The following is a 25,858-nucleotide window of genomic DNA, read 5'->3' as shown; positions in this document are numbered from 1 at the left end:
TTGTACTTTTTACTACTGAACTCCATATTTTGGCATCTGGAAATTGTGCTTTTTTATGTGTTTTTGTATTCTTAGAATAATAGCCAGTTGTATAAAACAATAGTGCAAGTATTACGTTTCTTTGGGAAAACCATGTGATGAAAGGTGACCATCTTTGATTGGCTGTTGGCTGGACTGCGTGCCCTGGTTTCTTTTTGCATTTCTCATGAATTGTGGAATTGTTACAGGAATAGCGAATAGTCCCCTTTAGGAATGACAGCCTGTTTCACAAAATTTTCTGTGATTAGTCCTGATTAGAAGCATCTTTGTCTTTGTGAAGTGCGTATAGTCTTTTGCTGGCTGCAACAATGCTGGTCTTCAGGCAGGAGAATGTGGAGGAACTGTATGTAATGGGAGAAGAGCATGGGAGTGGCCAGTGTGCCATTATGAGAAGATGCAGAGAGAAGAGCACAGGAGATGATTATGCTGCAAAGTTTATTAAAAAAACGCCGTCTTTCCTCCAGTCATCATGGTGTGAGCATAGAGGAGATTGAGCTGTAGGTTAGCATCCTGCAAGCAATCAAACACCCAAATATCATTACCTTGCATGCCAGGTATGAGAATAAGACCGATGTGATTCTTATCCTGGAGCTTGTGTCTGGGAGTGAACTTTTTTACTTCCGGGCAGAAAAAGAGTCACTTACTGAAGAAGAGTCAACACACTCCTTGAAGCAGATTCTGGAAGGTGGTCATTATCCACATTCCAAAAATATAGCACACTTTGACCTCAAACCCGAAAACATCATGCTTTTAGACAAAAATTTCCCTAATCCACGCATTACGCTGATTAACTTCGGAATTGCACACAAAATAGATGAAGGGACAGAGTTCAAAACAGAGTTTGTGGCTCCAGAAATAGTCAATTATGAGCCATTGGGTCTGGAGACAGACATGTGGAGCATTGTTGTTATCATATACATTCTCTTGAGTGGGGCTTCACCTTTCCTGGGTGAAACAAAACAGGAAACCCTAGCCAACATCTCAGCAGTTAACTACGATTTTGATGATGAATATTTCAGCAACACCAGTGAACTTGCTAAGGACTTCATTCAAAGATTGTTGGCTAAGGATCTATTGAGGACAGCCTGCAACATCTATGGATTAAAGTGATCAAGAGGAGAAACGTTCGACAAGGGGACAATGACAAGAGATCTGAGAGACGATGGCTGAAAACAAACATGACTGAAGGAGTGCACCATTAAACCTCACTCCAGCATGCCACCTAATAACACTTATGTCACCTTTGAGAGGTACACCAAAGTCGTGGAGGAGATCATCGATGCTGAGGAAAGCTTGAAGGAGCTGGAAAAGAGTAAAACGTCTTCACAGGATGATATTGAAGTGTTGGTATCTATCTATGAAGAAAGGAATCCTGGTACAATGAATCTTCCCAGGATGATACTCAAGCGTTGATATCTATCTATGAAGAAAGGAATCCTGGTATGATGAAGAGAATGAGAGTATTCGCCAGGACCTGCGACAACTCCATGATGACTTAATGAAGATGCAGTTTATGAAGAAGCAGACACAGGATGACATCAAGGCTGCCCAGCTGTTTGCCAATTCCTTGAAGCATCGTTTTGGGAAAATGGAGAACCGCTATGAAGCCCTGGCAAAGCTGGTTGCATCTGAGCTTAAATGGGTGGAAGAACTAATGAAATTATTTGAGCAGGAGAGGACAGAGAGTGAAGGTGAAAACACGGGGCTGTGTTAGCTCCGGTTATTCTGAAATTGAAACAGAACCAAATACTTTTAAATGCCACTTATTACTGAGATGCGCTCAGGTGTAGTCTAGAAGTCAAAATGGACTTCTTTTAATTTACTGTGGCTTTGGGATGTCATGAGAGGATGTTGTCTCATTTTTTTACACAGAGTCCATTTAGTTAGAATTTATGCATGATTTCAAACTATGCAGCTCCTGCTTTTTGGGGTACTGTTTTTGTTGCTGTGCTTCATTTTTCCGTCATAAAATATGACAGGGACATCATTCGTCATATGTAATGTAGCAAAGGCCCTTGCTAATCGTGTTGTCCAGACTGATGACCTTCATGCTGCTCTTGAGCAACTGGGAACTAATGTCGGATGGCACAATGCCAGGGCACTTCTATGGGCTAGGCTTGTAAAGGCTCAATGGCCATTAGCCTAGTACACACCTATGAACCTATGAACCCTATTACAGAATATGGGCCTGTTGTTTGTACATATAGAGGACAGAATTGTGGAAATAGGTTAGAAATTTTGTCATGTTATACTATAAATGATGGACGTATTAGGGAGATTTCACAATGGTGTATAACAATAAGTATGATGAGGCTTTTGGTGCTCGTATAGCAATTTCACACATAAGGATCAATCCTTGGACTCCTACTCTTCTCTGTTTACACCAATAATCTACCTCTGCCACCAAACATGGCACACTCATACAATACGCAGATGACTCAACCATCATCTGCTCAGCCCAGTCCCTACCCAAACTGCAAAAAGTCACACAGGAAGCCTTTTCCTCTGTTGAAACATGGTTATCCGATGCCCAATTAATACTCAACCCAAAACTAAACTACTCATCTTCCAACCCACCAAACATACTCAAAACAACTCTCACTTTAACATCACAGCAAAAGACAACACCACTATATACCCAACTGAACACACCAAATTGCTAGGAGTGGAAATAGACAATAAACTAAAATTTGACATTCACATATCCATGACCATAAAAAAGTCCACAAAAATCTAGGAGCATTATACAGAAATAAGCAATTTCTCACCAAAGCAGCAAAGATTTCAATAGCAAATTCCCACTTTATCTCCACCCTACTTTATGCCTCTCCAATATATACCAACCTAAGGCAATGTGATCTAAACAAGCTAGAGACCTGCCACAACAAAATCGCCAAATTCGCCACAGGGGCATCCTACCGTAGTCACCACTGTCTCTCACTTGCTGAACTGGGCTGGCTTGAACTCCCTCTTCTCCTTCAGTGGTATCAACTCTCACTCGCCCACAAACTAGTAAACCATCCACTAAATGTCCCATCCCTCCAGAATCTACCCCAACCCTATCGCACCACCAGACCACTAAGATCCAGCAACAAAAATCACTTACAGATTACTAAAGCCAATAACTCTGCTGGTGAAGCACTATTCTCTTGCGCCATAGCCAAATTATGGAACTCACTCCCACCCACAATTACTTCCATACCATCATGCACCCACTTCAAAACTTTACTAAAAGCGCACCTAAAAACATGCTGGCTATGCCCTTGCAACTCCCACTGTAATATCATCCACCCCATCCAACCACTACCTTTCTTTCCACTCCACTAGCTACCTTGATTATAGCAAGCTCAGATGCTCATAAGCCTAGTACTTATTATACAGCAGAAACTTCTCATTGTAACATTTGTTAATGTCTGTTATGTACTTCACTGATAAAGATTCTAGCTGTCTACTGATGTGCTATGTTCTTCATCTGTAAATATGTTGTAAGTAATTGCTATGTTAAATTGTTAATCGCTATGTAATCCAATGTAACTACTGTCTGTTTATTTTACTGTGGAGCTTTTCTCCCTGGGCCTCCCCTGAAAATGGACCTATGTCCAGTCGGACACTCGCGGTCAACAAATTTAAATAAATAAATAAATAAAATTTAGAGGGTTGGGCACTTTTTTTTAAAAAACTAGGAGCAATAACTTGTTTGTTGATGTTAAAACAAAGTAAAAATAATTTTTTTGGGAAATTCTTTTCATTACTAGACTTATAGATCGTGGAATTAACTTCCAGTTAGAATAAGGAAGAAAGAGACTTTATCCCAATTTAAGTACAGTTTTGATAGTTGGGTGGGGAGGAGGACTTTTGATTGTAGATTAATTTAGTTTGATGGCCCTTTAAGGCTATGAATTTGGTGCTGCAAACATTGAACATGCAAAATCTGTCCATCCATCCATCCATCCATCCATCCATCCTCAATCCCTTTTCCCATTTCACACATGGGTTCAGGGTGTCACTTCTGCAGTGACAATAATCTCAAGCAAAAGATTACACCGCCGGGTGGCTAGTTCTACCACAGTAGTTCATTCGCACCACTCACAGACAGACAGACAGACAGACAGACAGACACACACACACACACACACACACACACACACACACACACACACACACACCTACACCCAATTTAGAGTGTCCAATCCACCTACTGCATGTCTTTGGAATGTGGGAGGAAACCAGGGTCAATAAAAATGGAAGCTTATCATAAGCATTTGGCAGATAATTGTACTGACTGTTGCATGCATTTGTGCTGATCTCAGAAAAGTACTGATTAGGAAAGTGCTGTGTTTTATGTGGCAAAGAGGTGCATGGGATGAATCAAAGATTAGTTGCAAATAAGATCAAAACCTTCTTAATGTAGCCTCTGCATTGTGGTGGGGTGGGGGTAGGGGGTGGCTCTTTTTTAGTCTCTGCTATCATCCCGCAACAGGTCTTTGGCAATTGTAGCATTTAATCAGCCAGGCAGATCAGCAGAATAAACAACAAGCTAGAATGGAATGCAAAATTTTATAAAGTTTGTTTTAGTAGGCACTTTTGTAATTGATTTAATATCTACCCATTCATCAGAGTTTATGTATAAAACTAGGAATTAGGTCAAATGTTATTTTTTTATAAAAAAGTCAGTAAAATACCACAAGTGTTAAACAAAAGGAATGTATCAGTAATCAATGTCTATACATTGTGTGGGGTACACACCTATGAAAGCGTTAGTGTTGTTTTGTGTTTGGATGTCGTCTGTTCTGGAATAAACTACTTTGAAACTGGAATCTGCAGCCTGCTCCTGGTCCTTCTTTGGTTTGTTTACATTTGGACTATATTTGTTTTTTGGCCCTGGAGATTTGCATTTGGTGGTAGCTATTTTTCTGATTCAACAGATTTAGATTGTACAATTGCATCAGTCCATTTTTAAATGTTTTTCATTTCTCCCCAGGCCTCAACTCATAAACAAATGTCAAACAATATATATTTCTCTTTCTCTCTCTCTCTGGTATGACCAAAAAATTGTGGATGATGGGGGCCAGAGCTGTAGTTGGCTCATGTAGTGCTCAGGGCTGTTCACCAGTGCATCACCCCTCAACAAGTTTAGGAGCAAAAAAAATAATAATAATAAAAAAGTCCATTACTTGAGTCTGACACTCCAAAGAAAATCCATTCTTCCCCACCTGTCCCCTCAGTTCCAAATTGTAGAGCAATTAATAATAATAATAATAATAATAAAATAGTTTTCTAGCTTGCTACAACTTAATATGCAGACATGAAACCAGGCATGAAGCACTGAGGTGTATTTTTGTATTGACATTCAGAAATGCCTGTGCAGAAATTCAACAGGTGTTGTTCTACTGCTTTATTGGGTGCCAGGCTTTTACCAGGTAAGGAACTAATTATGTTTGAGGCTATCAACTTTTTATTCGGATATTTTTATGGATAAGTTCTTTTCACATTCAACTTAAATCTGCTTTTCTTTTTCCTGCTTTGTTGCCTTACGTTGGAAGTCCTGTAACTCAAATAAAATCAAAAATATATTTGTAAAATTAAAAGTATTTTGTTAGACATAAATATAGTATTCTCTTTACATAGGCCGAGGAATGCAGCCATATTAAAGCTGACCTATATCTTCATTTTACATTTTACATGCAGATTCAACAGAAAGGAATGTTTACGAAACCTTCAGTCAAGAATATTGATATGAATAAAATGTGCTAACAGAATCTGCAGTGCACTAAGTACAAACAGGCTTGTGAACCAAGGTTAAAGAGGCATGTAGACATTTACAGGGTTTTGCTATTATGAGGAAATACTTTGGACACAGTGAGTGAGTGAGTGAGTGAGTGAGTGAGTGAGTGAGTGAGTGAGTGAGTGAGTGAGTGAGTGAGTGAGTGAGTGAGTGAGGACTGATATGCAGAAAGTCATTGCAATGCTGTCTTCAGAATGTAATACAGACAACTGAGAGTGAGTGCAGAAGTCCTGTAAAATATCTAGCATTCCAGAATATTAATTATATTATTCAGAAGGAAAGGAATATGAGCACAGATGTGACGGGCGTAATAATTCAGTCTATGTCAGTTTATCAGCATTGTTATTCAAAATAGTAAGAGGAATTTGGATATTGTTGACATCTACCTCCACTGTACATAATAAAACATTCTTAACCAAACTACAGTGTATGCAAACTTTTATTCTGAAAGGTACAAGAAGACTTGGCACATAAATGAGAGACTGGTATCTTCTCAGCACAGTTCTGGGTAATTAAAAGATAAAGACATTAATTCCAGTCTCATTCCTGTTTCTTCTAGTAAGTTCCAGTTCATTCCAGTATTCTGAAGTCCTATCAGTTCTTACAATATTTATCATTGCATCCACTTTCAACAGAACCTCTAGAGTTGCCCAAGTAGGGCTTGAACTAGTAACTTATCATGTAGCTCAGTTTAGTTAAGTTCATAGGTTCATAGGTTCATAGGTTTATACTAGGCTATCTGCCCTAAGGCATTTATAAGCCTAGCCCAAATTATTGTGGCTTACGCCACCCCTTATATGAAAAAATACTGTGCCCATTAGTTTGTTGTGCCTCTGTCCAGCAGTGACCCAGAGATGATTCCCGGGGTAAACCTACGATCTCCCATCCACAGGTCTAGATTTCTCTTGAACAGAGTCAGCGAGGTGCTCTGCCTCACATGGACCGGGATTTTATTCCACAGCATAGGGAGTCTCTGAGTGATAAATCTATCCCTCCAGCACGTCCTATTTATATCCGTGCTAAGGTTTAAGTCGCTTGCTCTAGTGGTTTTGGTGGATTTGGATTTTTTGAGGTGGAGCATGTCCATTAATTCCGGGTTGGACATGGCCTTGTATGTCAGGCACATGTCACCTCTGAGCAGGCGGTATGCGACTGAATAGAGCTGGAGTTTCTTCAATCTGGCAGCATATGACAGATTTTGGAGTCCCTTTATCCTTTTGGTGAGGAACTTTTGGGGTCTCTCCAATTGCTGCAGATGTCGGGTGAGATACATCCCGAATGGGGCATTGTACTCGATCATTGGTCTGATAAGTGAAGAGTACAGGGAACAATGACCTCACTAGATCTGGATGTGAATCCTTCATGATCAGGTGGGCAATGTAGAAGGTCTTTCTAACCACTTTAGCAATGTGAGTGTCAAAAGAAAGGCCACTGTCAACCTGGGTCCCCAGGTCCCTGATAACCTCTTCTGTGCTTAGTGGATTCCACCTATATGGTAGCTTGGGGTTACCTTGTTTTTCCCGAAGGTATGACTATACATTTTTGGCGTTTAACTTCAGGCCATGGCTCTGGCACCAGCTATCTGTTTCCGTGAGTCCCTTCTGAAGGATATCCGTGTCCGATGCACTTTCCACTATGGCGCCCAGTTTGCAGTCATCTGCAAACTTTGTCAGCCAAAGTCCTCCCATGTTGGCCTGTACTTCTGAGAAGTAGATGCCAAACAATAGGGGCCAAGGACCGAGCCCTGTGGGACACCACTTGTGACCGGCTTGGAGTCTGACACAGCGCCAGCAACTCTAACCCTGTGGGTTCTGTCCTTAAGCCAGTTTGCAACCCATCTTGTGACATATGGGTTTACATTTAAGCTGGTAAGTTTTTCTACAATACCCGAGTGGGGTATTGTGTCGAAAGCCTTTGCAAGGTCAAGGTAGGCTGTATGGACTGCCTTTCCTCATCAATGGCCTTGGTGACTATTTCAAGAAGTCGACCAAGTTCAAAAGGCATGATCTTCCCTTGACAAAGCCAAACTGGGTCGGGTCCAATGTCTGCAAGTCCCCTATATCTTTGTTTATGAGCTCCATTATGATCCTCTCCATAGCTTTGCAGACTAGACTTGTTAAGCTTATGGGGCGGTAATTACCAGGGTCCGTGAGGCGCCACCTTTGTGGAGGGGACCACAGTTGCCGTCGCCACTCCTTGGGCACGTATCCTGTGGTAAGGCTGAGATTAAACAGCTGCCTTATGTGCGGGTTTAATTCCTCATTTAGCTCGTAGCACACAGCCGGGACACCATCCGGTCCCATTGATGCTGTGTTTTTAGCTTTAGAGAGATCAGCTTTCACCTGCGCATTTGAGATGTCTGGGAGGCTACACTCTGCTGGGATAGTTATCTCTCCTTTAGGGGAGAGGGGGTGAAGTTTGCACTGAACCTGTCTGCCAGTATGTTGGCAATGTCTGTGGGTTCAGTGATTTTTGTATCATTTTGGACTAATTCTGAGCATATCTGTGAGTTTCCACCCAGGTTCCTAACATAGCTGAAAAAGGCCTTATGATTGTCCTTTGAATCCATGGCAATTTTTCTCTCAAAATTGGCCTTAGTTGATTTTATGAGTGCTCGTATTTTTTACTAATAATGATCAGGGTGACTTCCCTTTTATGGATTTTGTTCTATCATGTAATAGCTTTCTCCTCTTATTGTAAAGTTTGTTAATGGCTGGGGTCCACCAGACTGGACGTTTGCCCTTTGTGGAAAGAGTCTTGGTTTTATTTGGGATTGCCTGATCCATGCAGTCCTGGAGGTGTTCATAGAAGGCATTTGTAAGGGCTTCCAGCTTGGGTTGTGGTTTCCTCTGACTCAGGGGCCTTGAAGGATACCACACCAGTCTTGAGTAGTGTGAAGTTTGCTTTAGAGAAGTTCTTCACTATGGTCTTTTTGTTTGGGGTGGGGGCGGGATGTGGATTTCCAGTGAGATTAGTTTATGATCAGATCTCACCAATGAGGGATATACTTGCGGTGTGGAGCATTTTGTCCCCATGTTTGTGACAATGAGATCTAGTATATTTTCTCCTCTCGTGGGAACAGTAACTAGCTGTTCCATGGCATTTGAATTTATGAACTCCAGGAACCGTTGGGCTAGAAAGTTAGGGCTTGAGTAATGTTCCCAGTCTATATTCGGGTAGTTGAAGTCACCCAATATGATGGTGTTTGGAGATACATTTATACCCTCCAGTGTCTTCAGGAAGGCTGTGTGGGGTTCCTGAGTTTGAGAGGGTGGCCTGTAGCATGCTACAATTTGTAGAGCAGTTTTGCCTATGGTTAGTTGCACCTGGATGGTTTCCGAAGCTTCATGCGTTGCCACCAACCTGGAGGTGTGAGTATCCTTTATGAATATGGATACACCCCCTCCTTTTGTGGAGTGGTCCGGGTTTTGGGGCGGAACGCATGATATGAGGTAAAACCTAATAGTGCCGGGTGCTCTCAGGAGCCTTGAACCAGGTTTCAGTTACAGCACAGACATCGATGTTCTCCATACTGAGAAGGGCCTCGAGTGCGTGCATTTTGAGATTTAGACTTCTGGCATTGAGCAGCATTACCCTCAATTTCTTCCCATTTTTGTTTTCTAGGGTGGTAGGTTTAGAATTTGAGCCTTGCCTAAAAAGGGCACTAGGGGGTGGCAAGAGCCTTAGCCAATATCCGGAATCCCAGGGGTGACAGGTGCAAGCCGTCCCTTGCGAAGCAGCGTGGCTTGTCAAGCATGTCATCCCAGGCAGACAGACACTGGATCCCCTTTGAATGACACCAGACATTAAGCCAATTGTTAAAGCTGATCATCTTGTCTCTATATTGTGGCATCATTCTTGGTGAAGGAAGGATACTGCTCAGGGTTAGGGTCATACCTGCCTGGGCTACATAATCAGAGAGCTCCTCTATGTCTCTTTTCATGTAGTCCAGGGAGGTGCGTCTCAGGTCGTTCACACCAGCATGGGCAATGACTGTGTCATATTTGTACTTGCCGTGGAGTGACCCAGTGCTTGTGTTATGTGGCGGATTCTAGCGCCCGATAGGCAGCTTACTGTGACCCTCTCCTTGTTCAGCCTGGTGAGTGGGACGTCAGTGTGTCTGACTATGGAGTCACCTATGACAAGTATGTTTGGTGTTGTATTTGGCCTTAAGGGCTGTGACTGCTTTGCACACTGCTTTTGTGGTTTATGTGTTGCTTGTGGGGTGTCTTGAGGTAGCAGTTGTTTGGGTGTCTGCTTTGGAGGCCTCTGCTGTTTAGGTAAATTTTTACTCAGAGCCTCCGAGTATGTCTTTGTGTGTTTATGTGTTTGATTCAGTGGAGTGGTAGCATTATGTGAGGCTGGTTTTGTGGTGTGTGTAGTTGCCTTCTCCTCCTGTCTGGTCTTGCCAGTCCTGAGTTGAGAGAGCTCAGCCTCCAGTTTGGCTAAATAGCTGCATCTCTCGCAAGTATTTGTGTTATGTGGGAGGAGGAGAGGGTTGTCTGTGTACATGAGGCAGTTATAACATTGCCTCAAGATTCCCAGATTCACCAGCTGGACCGGAGAGGAGATTGACAACTGACCTTTGGACATGCTAGAATAATATTGGGAAATCCTTAATTGAAAACAAGGGCCAGTGGGGAGTGAGGGTGTAGTGCTTTTAATTTTTAGTGCTGACTTATATAATTGCTTTAGTGAGCAAGTGCCAGGTAACTTGAGTGCAATGTGTTACAAGTAACTAAATGCAAAACGACAAACAGTAACTTTCTTTCAAGTGAAACAAGGAAATAAGTACAGTAAGCAATGCAGATATCACTAGTGATCCACAGAAGCGCTGAGAAGTTGCGTATTAGGTGGAATTAGCTTCCAGGGAAATAACAAGCAAACAAACAACAAGCATATAAACAAAGCTAGATTCAGTAGGCCTGGATCTAGTCTATGCTAGAGCAAACAAGGTGAACCAATTTCAGTAAGATACAGTTCAAATATTCAGGCACTATAAACCTTTAACCAGAAAATTCCCAGCTCAGAAGGGCAGAGTCCAGCCTCTTCTCCCACAAGAGTGCAGACCACGAACCTTCTTAATGTAAAATAACTGGCCTGAAGCCCAAGTGCCTAAACCAGAACTAATACACTTGGACACTGGGCTCTCAATCAGCAGTTCCCAACTTAGAAGGATGAAAGCTACCTGTCCTGCCACCACAGTGCTTGCCACAAACCTTCCTAATGTAAAACAACTGGTCTGAAGCCCAAGTGCTTAATCCAAAAGACTTGAATGATAGCTACACTTTAATCAAGTTACAACCAAGCAGTAATAAATACCATTGAATACTTTAGAGAATGTCTGGATTAGTGCTCAAGTTACACAAACAAAGCTAGATCCAGCAGGCCCGAATCCAGTCTATGCCACAGCAAACAAGGCGCACCAACTTCAGTAAGAAACAGTTCAGATATGCATGCACTATAAGCCTTTAACCAGAAATTCCCAGCTCAGAAGGGCAGAGTCCAGCCTCTCCTCCCACAAGAGTGCAGACCACGAACCCTCTTAATGTAAAATAACTGGCTTGAAAGCCCAAGTGCTTAAACCAGAATTAATACACTTTTAGAATAACAGACACTGAGCCTTCAATCAGCAGTTCTCAACCTAGAAGGATGTAAGCTACCTGTTCTGCCACAACAGTGCAGACCACAAACCCTCTCAGTGCAAAACAACTAACTGGTCCGAAGCCCAAGTGTTTAAACCAAAAGGCTTAGAATGAGTTACACCAAGCAGTAATAAATACAATTGAGTATTTTAAGATGATGCAAAAGTAAAAAGAAGTAGGTAAAAACACAAGTACAGTAAAAGCAGATGAAATTTTTTTTTTTTTTTTTTTTTTTTTCTGAACAAGTGCTGAGATCAAAGAAACAGATTTGAGTGCTGAAACTAGAAAACTGGCTAGTTACAAGAAAAAACAAGCTAGAAGGCTTCCCTCAAACACAGAAGGGCTTGGGGGCTCAGAAGCCTACAAATAGTCTGTACCACTTAACAAGAAAGGCAGGAAATAAGCTTATTTTTTTTTTTCTATTTCCCAGATGCTCTCTTTGTACACAGTAGGAGTGCCTGAAATCAGAATATGATCTCACTGCACTCAGTTGAGTGAGCAAATGAGATGGGCCCAGAGGCAGGCTGAGGGGTGGGCAGTTTCAATGCCACTAAGATTAACACCAAAACAAAAACAGGGCAGGTGGGTGGGAATAACTGAAGAGCAGAATAACCAGTTAAAAATTCCTTCAACACTCCTTCATACACAGTTTAAATCAATTTAAATACTGTATTTTAAAAAAAAAAAAGTGCAGAAAAGGGTACTTAAATTCTCTTATACGTCCAGTTGAATATAACCAAGTTCTTAGCTTGCCAAGCTGAAGTTTTAAAGCAGGAATTATTTCACATGCACCAGTTTAAATATGCAAGGACAGGAAATCAAAGCATGTGGCTACCCCCACACCTGTAATTACTAGCAAATAACAAGATTCAGCCAACACTAGCTTTTAGTTCAAGTTACTGAAGAGCAGAATAACCAGTTAAAAATTCCTTCAACACTCCTTCATACACAGTTTAAATCAATTTAAATACTGTATTTTTAAAAAAAGAAAGTGCAGAAAAGGGTACTTAAATTCTCTTATACGTCCAGTTGAATATAACCAAGTTCTTAGCTTGCCAAGCTGAAGTTTTAAAGCAGGAATTATTTCACATGCACCAGTTTAAATATGCAAGGACAGGAAATCAAAGCATGTGGCTACCCCCACACCTGTAATTACTAGCAAATAACAAGATTCAGCCAACACTAGCTTTTAGTTCAAGTTACTGAAGAGCAGAATAACCAGTTAAAAATTCCTTCAACACTCCTTCATACACAGTTTAAATCAATTTAAATACTGTATTTTTTAAAAAAACAAAGTGCAGAAAAAGGTACTTAAATTCTCTTATACGTCCAGTTGAATAAGTGAGCTAAAAATAATGGAAATGGAAGGAATCAAACCCTGCACTCTGAAGTACATGAAGTAAATCATTAATGGTTCATTACCTTATTTGCATACACTAATTCCTAACATATATATATATATATATATATATATATATATATATATATATATATATATAAAATATTTTCCATCAAGAAGATTTAACATTGCTAATGACATTTTACTAAACTTATATAGAGAAAGAAATCTGAATGCAAAATTGTAATCTATTGCAACTAAAGAAAAATACATTTTCTTGTGACAATTGGAGGTAGCTACAAATACTAGACCCATCTCAGTCTGGATTTGTCAAGGGCAGGTCATGTGTACTCAACCTGGTGGACTTTTTCAAAAAGGTCATTAAAGCAATGGATAAAGGCAAAACTGTACTAACTGCATACCTTGACCTGACCAAAGCTTTTGATACAGTTCCCCCCTCAGGCATAGTAGGTTCCCCAGTTCCCCACTCAGGCATAGTAGAAAAGTTAATTAAACTGGGAACAAACCCCTGTGTCACCCACCGGATTACAACTTGCTCGCAAATAAGGAAATGAAAACAGAGAAGTTACCGCCTCAGTGAGATCAGTCACCAGTTGTGTACCCACAGCTTTCTGTGCTGGACCTCTCCTGTTTGGCATCTACTTTTCTAAAGTAAAGGTCATCACAAAAGGTCTGTGGCTGACCAAGTTTGTAGGTGACTCATGCTGCAAGCTATGAGCAGTCACTGAATCCTCAAATGATGTAGCCATGCTGTAGGAAGGTTTATCTCAAATAAATAACTGTTACCAAAATCATGGACTGAAACTACATGCCAAAAAATGCATTATTGTACTCTTTGGGAAGTCATCTATCCCATACCACATTAACAATATGTGCCGAAGAGTTGACCCACTTCTTCAGGATATGGGAATGTGTATGGACGGTGACCTAACATTTGACTAATGTGTCCATTGGTCTAAGAAAGTCCATTTATAATGCACAGCTTATAAAGAAATGGATTGTGTCTAGGTCTGGGGATGTCATTCTCCCACTTTACTCTTCCATTGAATATAATTCCCCTTTTGGCACATGCAACAACTGGAATGCCCACAGTGATACCTTACTAAAAGGATACAAGGCCTAAACAACATTCCATAGGGCGCCGCTGCAGCAGGGGCACTTTTTCAGTGTTTATTTGGTGTAAGTAGACCAGGATGGGGGCACCAGGTGGCATGGTGGGGGGTGCCGTGGAGCCCTTTTGCCTAGGGCACCAGTCGACCTAAGGCCACTCCCACATACATGGGCCAACTCAAAGCCCTCTCACTATACCCTGTGTCTTACAGACCGCTAAGAGGTGTCCTAGTTCTGCCATGCCAAGCATCATCTAAACCAATACTAATGGATTTACTGCATATCAGCAGTCAAATGGCATCAGAAATACTAAGTATAAGGATCTAAACATCTTCTGCAACATCAACAAAACAGTGCGGAGGGACAGGTGTATCTCCCAGAGGATACCGCTGCTCTGTAACAAAATCCCCATCCACATAAAACGAAGTTCATCCCTGTCGATATTCAAGCACAAATCTGGATCAATGAATGGCTCCCTGAACTACTAATGGACCGAGACGGCTTTTAAATGCCTTATCCCATGCATAGGTCCCCTCAAATTATATGTGGTATGATCCCAGTTATTTTTCATTAGGGATAATATATAATTATCTACTATGGGATGGGTATGCCAGTCTCTAGCCAAATGAGATAGGTTTATTCAAGCACAAAAAGAGGAATTGGCTAGGCTTAAAATGACTTGCAAGGGCAACTAGCCAAGTACATACCCATGAAACTATGAACCTAATTATCACATATACACATGTATAAGGCAGCTACAATCATAATATGCTATTTACCAGCAGCAACAACCCTAATGCATTTGGAAAATGCTTTAATTTATGCAATTTACCAAAGTAAATTGTTTACCCAAACGTAAATGTCTTTTTTTTTAGTACAGCTGTCCCTTTGTTTTCCAGTATTGGAAATTTCTGTTAAACTCAGTATGCCTTGTTGCTTATGAGCTGCCAAACAAACATGCTGCACACTTTCTGTAGTCTCTTGAAACTTTATCTTTTAAATAAGACATTGATGGCATCCATGTACTTACATATTCTGTCATATTTATAGCAATCAAGCATGAGAAATCAAAATCGAAAACAAGAAATTAATCACTGCACAAACTTCAAATGTCAGTTAACATTTTTCTACCCAACACAGGTTCATATATTTATGAGGTCTTACTAAGTTCACAACCAAAGGAGACCATTAAGAAGCTCAGCCATCTTTTATAACTCTGCAAGACAAACAGCTCCACTTATACTAGAATTCAGGATTTGAATTTCAACCAAAACAGAAACAAAGCATGGTGGAGGGATACATTCATTATCTAAGATTTACCCCATCTCTGGAATAAACTGCCATTATACTTTAAAAAGAGTGATACATTTTAGGCTCATAGGTTCATAGGTAGGTACTAGGCTATTGGCCCTAGGGCCTACATAAGCCTAGCCCAAAAGGTATCCTGGTAAAAAAGGTAACCTTTCATCCTTCAAGACTAGCCTTGGTGACTGGATGGGCATCCACAACTTCATCTGGCTCCTGACTTGCTTTGCTGTCTTAGAAGCAGAAGGTACTTCATGAGGCTGGCTGCGTATCAGTAAGGCACAAATGGTCTCATGACTTACTCGTCTTATATTTCCTTTGATGCTGTGGCCAGCTGTAATCAGTTTGTAGCAAAGAACAGTGAAACCTAAAGGTTATGCTTAGATAAGTGAATCATTAAAAATGTCTGCTAGGTAGACATAAGTCATGTTCATCCATTGCTGTAGAAGTAAGTGCTGGGAAGTTTAGCAATCAGGTAGTTTAATGGGTGTTTGTGTGTGAGTGTATGTGAGAGGCTGCATATGTGAGTGTGTGCCTACCCTGAAGGGAGTAGTAGAGGGTTAGGTGTGTGTGTTGGTGAGTGTATCTATGAGTGTGATCTGGTGCTGAGGGGGCAGAGTGTGTGTGTGTGTGTGTGTGGGGGTTTATCTGTGACTGTGATCTGGTGTGGAAGGGGACCTGTGTGTGTGTGTGTGTGTGTGTGTGTGTGTGTGTGTGTGTGTGTGTGTAGTCTTTGTGTGTGTGTGTGTGTGTGTGTGTGTGTGTGTGTGTGTGTGTGTGTGTGTGTGTGTGTGTGTGTGTGTGTGTGTGTGTGACTGTGTGTGTCTGTGCAAGGGTGAGTTTATTTGTGTGGAAGTGTGTGTGTGTGTGTGTGTGTGTGTGTGTGTGTGTGTGTGTGTGTGTGTGTGTGTGTGTGTGTGTATCTTTGTGTGGGTTGGTTCATTGGGACAGCTGTCATACTTCCACACACCTATCATCAATGAAGTAACTGTGTGTTAAGGCAAGTTAATTCCAAAAAGCAGAACCAAAAATTGTAAACAAATGGACACACTCAAACACAAATGCACATGCTCAAACCAACAAGTAACATAAAAAACACATCAAGGATTTAAAATCTAGCCATCATGGAGAAGTCTTCCATCTTGTACCCAAATGGCACTTAAACAGAAAAGGGATTGGGCGGGGGGATGCTAGCCACCAGGGAGAGCATTTCAGTTTTGTTTCTTAATGGCACACAGGGAGAATTCTTGAAAATCATGCTTTAGCACCACTTGTAACTTGCGTTGGGGGGAACACTTAATACTCAATATAGTATGCCTTAAAGGCACTTAATAAAGAAAACAAGTGAAGTGGGAAGCCACTAGGTACTAGAGATACTATAAATAGTCTCTTAAAGGCTCTGAAGTGGGCTCCAACCCTGTATCCCTGTCCCTCTCACAGAGAATGTTAGACCTCTGTAACACCACCAGTCACCAGGGGTCTAAGCGGAAAAACAAATAAAGCTTAAAAAAATAAAGTAAAAGGAGTGAAAGTGAAAATAGATTCAAACTTTGTACCTTTGGCATTAAGCTGCTGTGGTAACTGGTAAGTTACTGTAGCAAGGGATATATTGAGAATCTTGGTCATTACTGAATGCTTGCAACAGTTCATGGGTTATGAGAGAGAGAGTTGGGCAGGGAACATAAAGCGTACCTCTCAATCTTGTAGTTTGAAAACACAATACAATGCCAAAAGTAATGATGGGGCAAAGACATTGGGATAGATTTTAATAATTTCTGACAAACTTAGAACATTTCTAGAATAGTAGCTTTTGGCACTAGCATGCATATACTTGAGGAAATAAATTGTAAGAGTCAAATGTCTGGCATTAATGACTGCAATTATCCATGGATTACCAGGGCAGGGAGAAAGAAGATATTGGGGGCAGTGACAGGTATGGAGTATGTGATGTGTGCATTGCGTGTGTGCTCGCGCTTGTGTGTGCGTGTGCGTGTGTGCGTGCGTGCGTGTGTGTGTGTGGATGTGTGTGTGTGTGTGTGTGTGTGTGTGTGTGTGTGTGTGTGTGTGTGCGCGCGTGCATGTGTGCGTGTGTGTGTGTGTGTTTTTTACTGTGTGCATGAGTGTGACAGTGAATGAAGGGGAGTAGCTGTGCTAACATAATGCGTCATCCAGCAGTCTGAACTACTGCAAGAAAGTGGTAGTTGACATTAGTAGCAGATAATCTTGATTCAAAGGCATGCAAATTAGCTGATAATGATGCCTTTCCTCAATGCAGCTTATGTTTCTTTGAATTGCAAATTATTGCATTGTGAAAATACGGCTGGAGAAAAAAACACAAGAGTTTTCCACCCTGATGACTTGATTTAAGATGTTTTTTCCTTAGAGCCTTTGCAACATTTCAGCATGCCATGGATCAGATTTTAAAACCATATAGTCAGTACACAGCAATTTATTGGGATGATGTTTTCATTCACTCTTATAAACTAGTTTCCTACTTGGCCAAACTGCTGGCTGTCTTTTGTGTTAAGAGGAGCTAAGCTAACTGTTAATTTTTCTAAAAGCAAACTGTATATAAATAAAATGAGGTACTCAGGGTGTGTTGCAGGCTGGGGAATAGACAGGACCCAGAAGGAAAAGCTAGAGGCTCATTCCAAATACTATAAAACAATTAAGCACTTGCCTATGGCTAGCCATGTGCAACAGAAAATGTGTGCCTCCCTATATAACCACAGCTGACGTCTTAGCTGACTTAATGAAAGGAAATAAGCCTCTAAAATAATATGAATGGAGGAAACAGAGTGAATGAAAACATTATCCAAATACACTGCAGTAAACTGATACAGGGTTTCCCCAGATTTTAGTAAGCCATTTCTATTGTACACAGATGCTTCAGGGAGGGTCTGTGGTCTATCACAGCAATGAGATGGTACAAAACACCAAGCTTGTTATATGAACTGTAAACTAAGCATGGCTCTGATGAAATACTCCATGACTGAGGGGGGAGCGTTTTTAAAATTTTTTTAACCTCACACATTCCACAGTGACATGGCTAAATATACAATAAAAAAAAAAGAAAACAAACTATTACAAAGATGTTTCTTTTCCTTAATTATGCACATCATCATAAATCATCATCATCATCATCAATATCATCATCATCATCACCATCATCATCATCATCATCATCATCAATATCATCATCATCATCACCATCATCATCATCATCATCAATATCATCATCATCATCATCATCAATCATCATCATCAATCATCATCATCATCACCATCATACATCATCATCATCATCAGCCCCCTTTTCCCCATTTTATACATGGGGTCTGGGAATTGTGTCAACTGCTGCCATCTCTCTCTATTCAATGCCACACTTCGGTCTTCTTTGACATTCATGTCTGACTGTCACAGCCCTTCTCTCACACAACTGATTCCTCTTACCTTCTCCTTGTCTATCCCAAATCCACTGTTGTGCTAGTTACTTACAAAAGTAATACATTACTATTACTAGGTACTTTTAAGTGAAAGTAATATGTTACTATTACTAGGTACTTTTAAGTGAAAGTAATATGTTACTATTACTAGGTACTTTTAAGTGAAAGTAATACATTGCTATTACTAGGTACTTTTAAGTGAAAGTAATACATTGCTATTACAAGGTACTTTTAAGTGAAAGTAATACATTACTATTACTAGGTACTTTTAAGTGAAAGTAATACATTGCTATAACAAGGTACTTTTAAGTGAAAGTAATACATTTCTATTACTAGGTACTTTTAAGTGAAAGTAATATGTTACTATTACTAGGTACTTTTAAGTGAAAGTAATACATTGCTATTACTAGGTACTTTTAAGTGAAAGTAATACATTGCTATTACAAGGTACTTTTAAGTGAAAGTAATACATTACTATTACTAGGTACTTTTAAGTGAAAGTAATACATTGCTATAACAAGGTACTTTTAAGTGAAAGTAATACATTACTATTACTAGGTACTTTTAAGTGAAAGTAATATGTTACTATTACTAGGTACTTTTAAGTGAAAGTAATACATTGCTATTACTAGGTACTTTTAAGTGAAAGTAATACATTGCTATTACAAGGTACTTTTAAGTGAAAGTAATACATTACTATTACTAGGTACTTTTAAGTGAAAGTAATACATTGCTATAACAAGGTACTTTTAAGTGAAAGTAATACATTACTATTACTAGGTACTTTTAAGTGAAAGTAATACATTACTATTAGTTACTACTTTTCTAAAAAGTAATATATTACTATTACTAGTTGCTAACTAGAGTAACTAGTTACTTTGAGTTACATTTACATAAGTATAGTTTATCAATTCTCATATTCAGATTTACTCACAAAGAACTTGTGTGTGACGAATACATGCTTACTGCACATGAATACAAGTGTATTAAAGTTGTATACACAGTGTTACAATAATGACGGATAGGATTTTACAGTTTACAAAGTCCCACCGACTAGTGTTTATAGTCACAGAGTCACAATTTAATACTAAAACCAAAGTACGCACAGCCAGCAACACAAGAACCATAACAAGTTACAACCCATCGAATTTTCAACCATGTACATTAGGCTAATCCGCTAAAACTAATGCTGAGGACACAAAAATGCTTAGAGAAAATGCCATAGAGGTCTAACAAGACTATTAACACACTATTGTAAAACAAAATATCACTTTATATAACTATTCACAATGGCTACACATTTCTGTTGGCTCAAAGAAGGAGCAACTTTTCAAAGTGTTCGTCAGTGAGTCTATTTCCTCTTGCAGTCAGCACTTTTCCACCAAGACTGACCAGGCGTTCAACGGGTGCACTAGATGGCAGAGCTGTATTAGTGTTCAGATATATCTTCTTCACTATAGGTAACTGTTGAAAGATATTTCTCTGGCAGGGTCAGCCAGATATATGTCCATCATCAAAGATATGCTGTCATTGGCTGGTGTCGACTCTGAAGTTGAAGAAGCTGTCTTCGCCAATTAATGCAGAAGCTTCAGATGACCCACATGCAGGTTCAACCAGTTTCTGCATGGCAACAAGTAGCAGAGCCTTGCCTCTGAGTTTCTACTCTTCACCGTTCATCCATTGGAAATGGAACTGTGGATGCACTATGCTAACCAGAATAAGCTCTTCATGGTCCAGAAGGTGATTGAACCAAGCCTCAATGCCTTTAAGAAGAGCATCAACTAGCGACAGAACAAGCTTCACAGACTGCCTGACTTCAGACAACTTGTTTTTCAGGCATGTAATGGTGGGGGATCAGGATTCCCATGAAGCTTTTTAGCTCCAACTGCAGGATGTCCAGAGCCATTGCCAGGGGCTGCATTGCTTGCAAAAACTCAGCAACAAAGGTAATTTCTGCAGGCCTGAAGAATGGCAATAACAATCTGTTCACATATCTCATTCAGCAAGCCTTCATCCTGAGTTGCAATGAGGTGACTTCTCTCCATTGTGTAAAAAGTGGAATTCCATTTTGTCGCATTGAGAATAATCAATGCCAGATCCCACTTATTTTGCGCCACCTCAGCAGCTTGGGTACTGCAACTAGCTTTGTTCCAAGCATCACAGCATTTGGCCATGGTGCTTTGCATGATCTTTTTATACTGTGCATCATTACAAGCAGATTCATCATCTTACACGGCAATTAGATTTAGTGAGTCTGCTGCACATCTCAGATGGGGAGGCAGTGAATAGGTGTTCTCGCTTTGCCCTGACTGACTCAGAATGGCTGTCACACTGTTGTAAATCACTACACTATCATCATCCTCATCTTGGGATAGAATGCTTGTAGTCTCAGATCTCTCACATTCCGAGAAGACAGTGAAAGGCTTTACAAAATTGTTGCCATTGTCAGTAATTGTTGCACACACCTTTTGGCCTATCTTATACTTGATGGGAATGCTCTCAAGAGTTGACATTATGAGATCCTAAGTATGTATGCCTCGCCTGTAATCTGCAGCATGACAAAGCAGCTGACTTTCTTTGAAGTGTGTCACAGTCAATCCAGTGGGCAATGACACCAAAGAACCTATGATTCTGATGGGTCCAAATATCAGCCATAGTGTGCTGCATACTATCAACATTCATGCTGGAAGACGTTGCAAGCATGTTCTTATCATTCGTAAGCATTTTCATGTACTTTTCTAAAGATGATATATCTGCAAAATCTCTGTGGTTTTGCTTAAAGTTAAATCATCACCTCAAAGCAAAATCTTTCTCACTGCATCATTATTATCACACACAAACTTGTCTTTTATCAATTCATCTCTCAGATCACCGAACCTGCACGTTTTTAACTTGTGTCTCAAGTCAGTTATATATGCTGCAAAAGTTTCACCAGGCTTTTGCTCTCTTGTATAAAACAATGCCTTTCCACTGTAATATTCATTTGAGGGTTGCGCATTTCTCTAAATTTACATTTTAAGCATTGAGTCTTCCCGTGTTTCAGCCTGTACCACAATATGGCAGTCGGTGCATACACAAATGAATGTTCTCTCTCAATGGCTTCTGACAGAGCTAAGTTGAGCAGAATAAATTTATTTATTTAATTTTATTTTACATTTCTTAACTGAGTAGAGTCTGGCTGGGCAAGTAGCCCGTTTTCAGTTGAGACTCAGGGAGAAAAGCTCCACAACAATAGTACAAAAAGATTTACAAACAATATACAAAAAAGTTTAACAGTTGCCAACAATTACAGTTTACAAAAAGGGAATGTAAAAACAGAAAACATTACATTTCCTAAATGCTTCTGCATGTGCACCTTTATCAGAAAAAGCAGCCTGTATGAAAATATCATATTCTTGCTCAAATACTCTCCAGTTTTCAGCAATGTTATTATCATACACAAGTGGATCAGGTCTGTGAAATCCCTCTGCCATGCCAAATAAGTGTCAAACACATCAGGTACTTGTAATTATATTCAGCTGTGTCAAACACATCAGGTACTTGTAATTATATTCAGCTGTACAACAGATTCTGATATAACTGTACTCTTTGAAAAGACTGTACTGTAATACTATGCACACTGCCAACACTTTGGACACTTTAGATACTTTGAATAGCTTTAGTTAATGTGAAAAAGTAGTACATTGTCAAGAAATACAGTTGTTTTCTCTTTTTTGAACATTTTATATGATTCGGATATTGTTTCAAATGTTTTCGTAATTATTTCAAGTACTTTTTTCAGTGTGTCAAAATTTTAAACATTTTGTTTATTCAATAATTGGTTTGGAATGCTTTGCTTTATATCCATTGAGGGGAAAAATCATTTAAATGAGTTTAAGAACCTGGAAATATTTTCTGACATGTTTACGACTCATTTGCAAGTCATTTGTGTCACTCTTGTATATTCCTCCATTTCTGACTGTGTGTGGTTTTAAGATGTTTTGACTCCGGATACCATTCTGACAACATGTTACACGTCTTGTGTATTCAAATAAGATGACAAGGCTTGGGTGTTCATTTAAGATATTTATTACACACAAACACATCAGGATGGATGACTGGAACATAAACCTTAAATGAACTAGCTAACTGACTGCTACACACATGCATGCTTTCATTCCAGCTGCTTACACAAAATGGCGCTCTGCTTGCACATGCTCGGTACTTTATATGCATGTGCCCATGAACTACAGTGGCTTTAAAAGTACAACACACACACACACTATGAGCTACACTCTCTGTGTTCGAGTAGGTTTCCTTGGGGTGTTCCAGTTTCAGCTTCTGTGGAGGTTTCTTCATTTAGAAGCAGCTGGAATTATTCCTTCCAACTGCCTTTGATGTCCTGTGGACTGGTGATCAGGTTGTTGCTGGCATCTCTTATGAAGGGTGTCTGACTATCTTCTTTATCTTGCTGTCTTTGCCTTGCAACCTGATATAGTTTCTTTAAACCAACTACTGAGTCACTTTCCAAAAGCTTGAAGAGTGCCTCTGATGCCCTGTTCTTTGCTATTGCAGATTCTTTCTTAGCTTCTTTGTAAGCCAACCAGTATTCCTTCCTTGCTTGGTCCATCTTTTCTATCTCCCACTTTTTTCTGCACTCCTTCTTTCTTTTGATGACATCCTGGACTTTTGCTTTCCACCACCAGCTTTCCTTATATACTTTATTTCCATACCTGGTTCAACCGCATATCTGTTCTTTAGCCCTCACATAAGCTGTTTTGAGGCGCTGCCATTCTTCTTCAACTCCACCTAGTTCCTCCTCTTCCTGGGGTGCTAGAGCCCCAAGTAAGTCCTTGAACTGTTGTATTTTCTCTCCAGTCAAGTTCCAGGTCTTCAACCTGATCTCTGTTGACCTTAGAGTCTTCTCTGACAATTGCAGCTGATTATGGAAACCAATGGTTTATGTTGTGGGCTGACTGTTTTACTGGGGTGATTTTCCAATCACTGATTCTATCCTACTGCCCTTTCCTTGCTAGGAGGAAGTCTATCTGAGTTTCATGTTGGACACTCTTTTATGTGATCTTCTGACTGTCTTTCTTTCTGAACCATGTGTTGGCTGCTATCAACACTCAATGTGAGAAAACAAAAATTTACAGACAAAGATAATATCCAGGTGTTTGGGGCAGGACCTGACATGGATTCATTACATGGGGTTCATGATTCCAACCCAGATTTGCTATGAAAACAGTTTTTTTAAGCTTACTAAATCTATGAAGAATCTTAGAGCTAATGTGTGGCATTTAAAACTATTTAAGGCCTATAAACCTAATGGCATTACTCTGAGGTTTATGTATACATATGCAATCTCTTGTGGGGCAGGCTGATGATATGTTATTGGTTGAATGGGCTATGGCACAACAAATGGCCTCCATGCTATTTGTGGAGATATTATTTGCAATTTATGAAAGGAGGGTAGCACATTCTATCTCTGAAGTTGCTAAAATATGTGATGAAGTGAAGCTATTTGATGGCCAGGCCATTTTAAAATCTTGTTTTCAAAAACTTACCAAAGATCTAATAGATGCTGAAAAACAATTTAAAGAGAGAAAGATATGAAAATTTAATAGGGATGTCTGGGACTATAATCAGGGCAAGCCATTTGGTCAGCACAAAAATGTTAAGTTTTCTGATAATGATCTGGGACATGCAGGCAATAAAAGGAAGAGGAAGAAATCCATTTAAAAAAGACTGCTAGTAGTAACATTAGTGATACGTCTGAGGAGGATTCTTCCTCGATGACAGACACTGAAAATGAACACTGACAAGAGTCACCGGGCCATGAAAAATGCAGTTTAACTAACCCTTTAGGACCAGAAGAAGGGGTGGTAGAAAACATAATCAGGCCTCCACCTTAGAAACATTGTTACATCTTCTGGTACCTCAGTAAATACTACATGCAATATACATAATATTTCTTCTTTGTCATTATCAGATGTGGAAATACAGCTGCTTAACAAAAGCCTTAATTTTGTCCCCGATTTCATCTTGTCTGAAGATACTTTTGCTAATGATGTTTCTTTTTGTAGAATGTTAAATCTTAAATTACCAATTTGGGACTAGTGAACAGTCCACTGATTTTCATCATCAGTTTAGATTTCGTTCAACTACATTTAATCCTCTTATGAATAAACATGTGGCTGTTTTTCAACAATGTGTTCTCAAAGAGCTACATTTTGAGTCAGGAAGTGGTACTAGTTTTTCTTCTAACAATTTAAATAAAATGGAGGATCAAGCTTTAAACAATCTTCATAAAAATATAAATTTGGTCATTGTTCCATTGGATAAAGGAGGGGCTGTTGTGATTATGGAATGGTCCATGTACTTGGCTGAGGCACAAAGGCAATTATGTGATGGCAGGTTTTATGCTAAAATGGCAATTGAGCCAACCTATAAATTTAAGAAGGAGATTGATAATTTTTTACAACTTCAGTGAGGGTATTATCAGCAAGCAAGTAGTATTTCATTTAATGGTACAGGGCCCCCTACCACAAATACTTTACCTGCTTGCCAAAATAAATAAAGTTCCTCATTGACCACCAGTTAGACCCATTGTTTCAGGTAATTTTTTTTGACGGAACCATTATTGGCCTTTCTTACAACATAGCTTAAGCCATTGTTACAGGGGGTTAGATCTAAAATCCAGGACACTACAGAGTTTTTGAATATCATTTCTGATATGCAGTTATAGCCAGGCTGAATTATTATATTTTGGATTTAACAGCATTGTATACTAATATACCACATTTGGCCGGCCTGATTGCACTAGAATATTGGCTTCAGCATCTTTCATTATATAGTCCTGGTTTCAATACCTTCCTTATTTGTTTAATGGAACATGTTCTTACTAAGAACGTTTTCTGTTAAAGGATGAGTGTTATCTTCAGGTAAAAGGCACAGCAATGGGTGCATCTTTTGCACCCATTTATACAGATCTTCTTATGGATTACCTGGAACAGCAAATTATATATGATTACAATTGCAATTTATTTTTAGATGAAACTGATATTTTGTGCAGGTTTGCAGATGATTGCTGGATGGTATGGAAGTTGGATGCGGAATATCTTCAGGAATTTGTTCAATATCTTAATGACAATAAGTGGGGTATTCAATTTATTGTACACTATGACAT

General features: G+C 39.7%; 1 pseudogene; it reads left to right on the top strand.

Annotated features, from left to right (window-relative positions):
- Nucleotides 1-347: 347 nt before the first annotated feature.
- Nucleotides 348-1,753, top strand: LOC122815337 (annotated as a pseudogene).
- Nucleotides 1,754-25,858: the final 24,105 nt, after the last annotated feature.

The sequence above is a fragment of the Protopterus annectens genome, chromosome 1.part1 (genome assembly GCF_019279795.1).
Source record: "Protopterus annectens isolate FY-2018-M chromosome 1.part1, PAN1.0, whole genome shotgun sequence".
Taxonomy (NCBI): domain Eukaryota; kingdom Metazoa; phylum Chordata; order Ceratodontiformes; family Protopteridae; genus Protopterus; species Protopterus annectens.
This window is presented reverse-complemented; position numbering and strand designations above follow the sequence as displayed.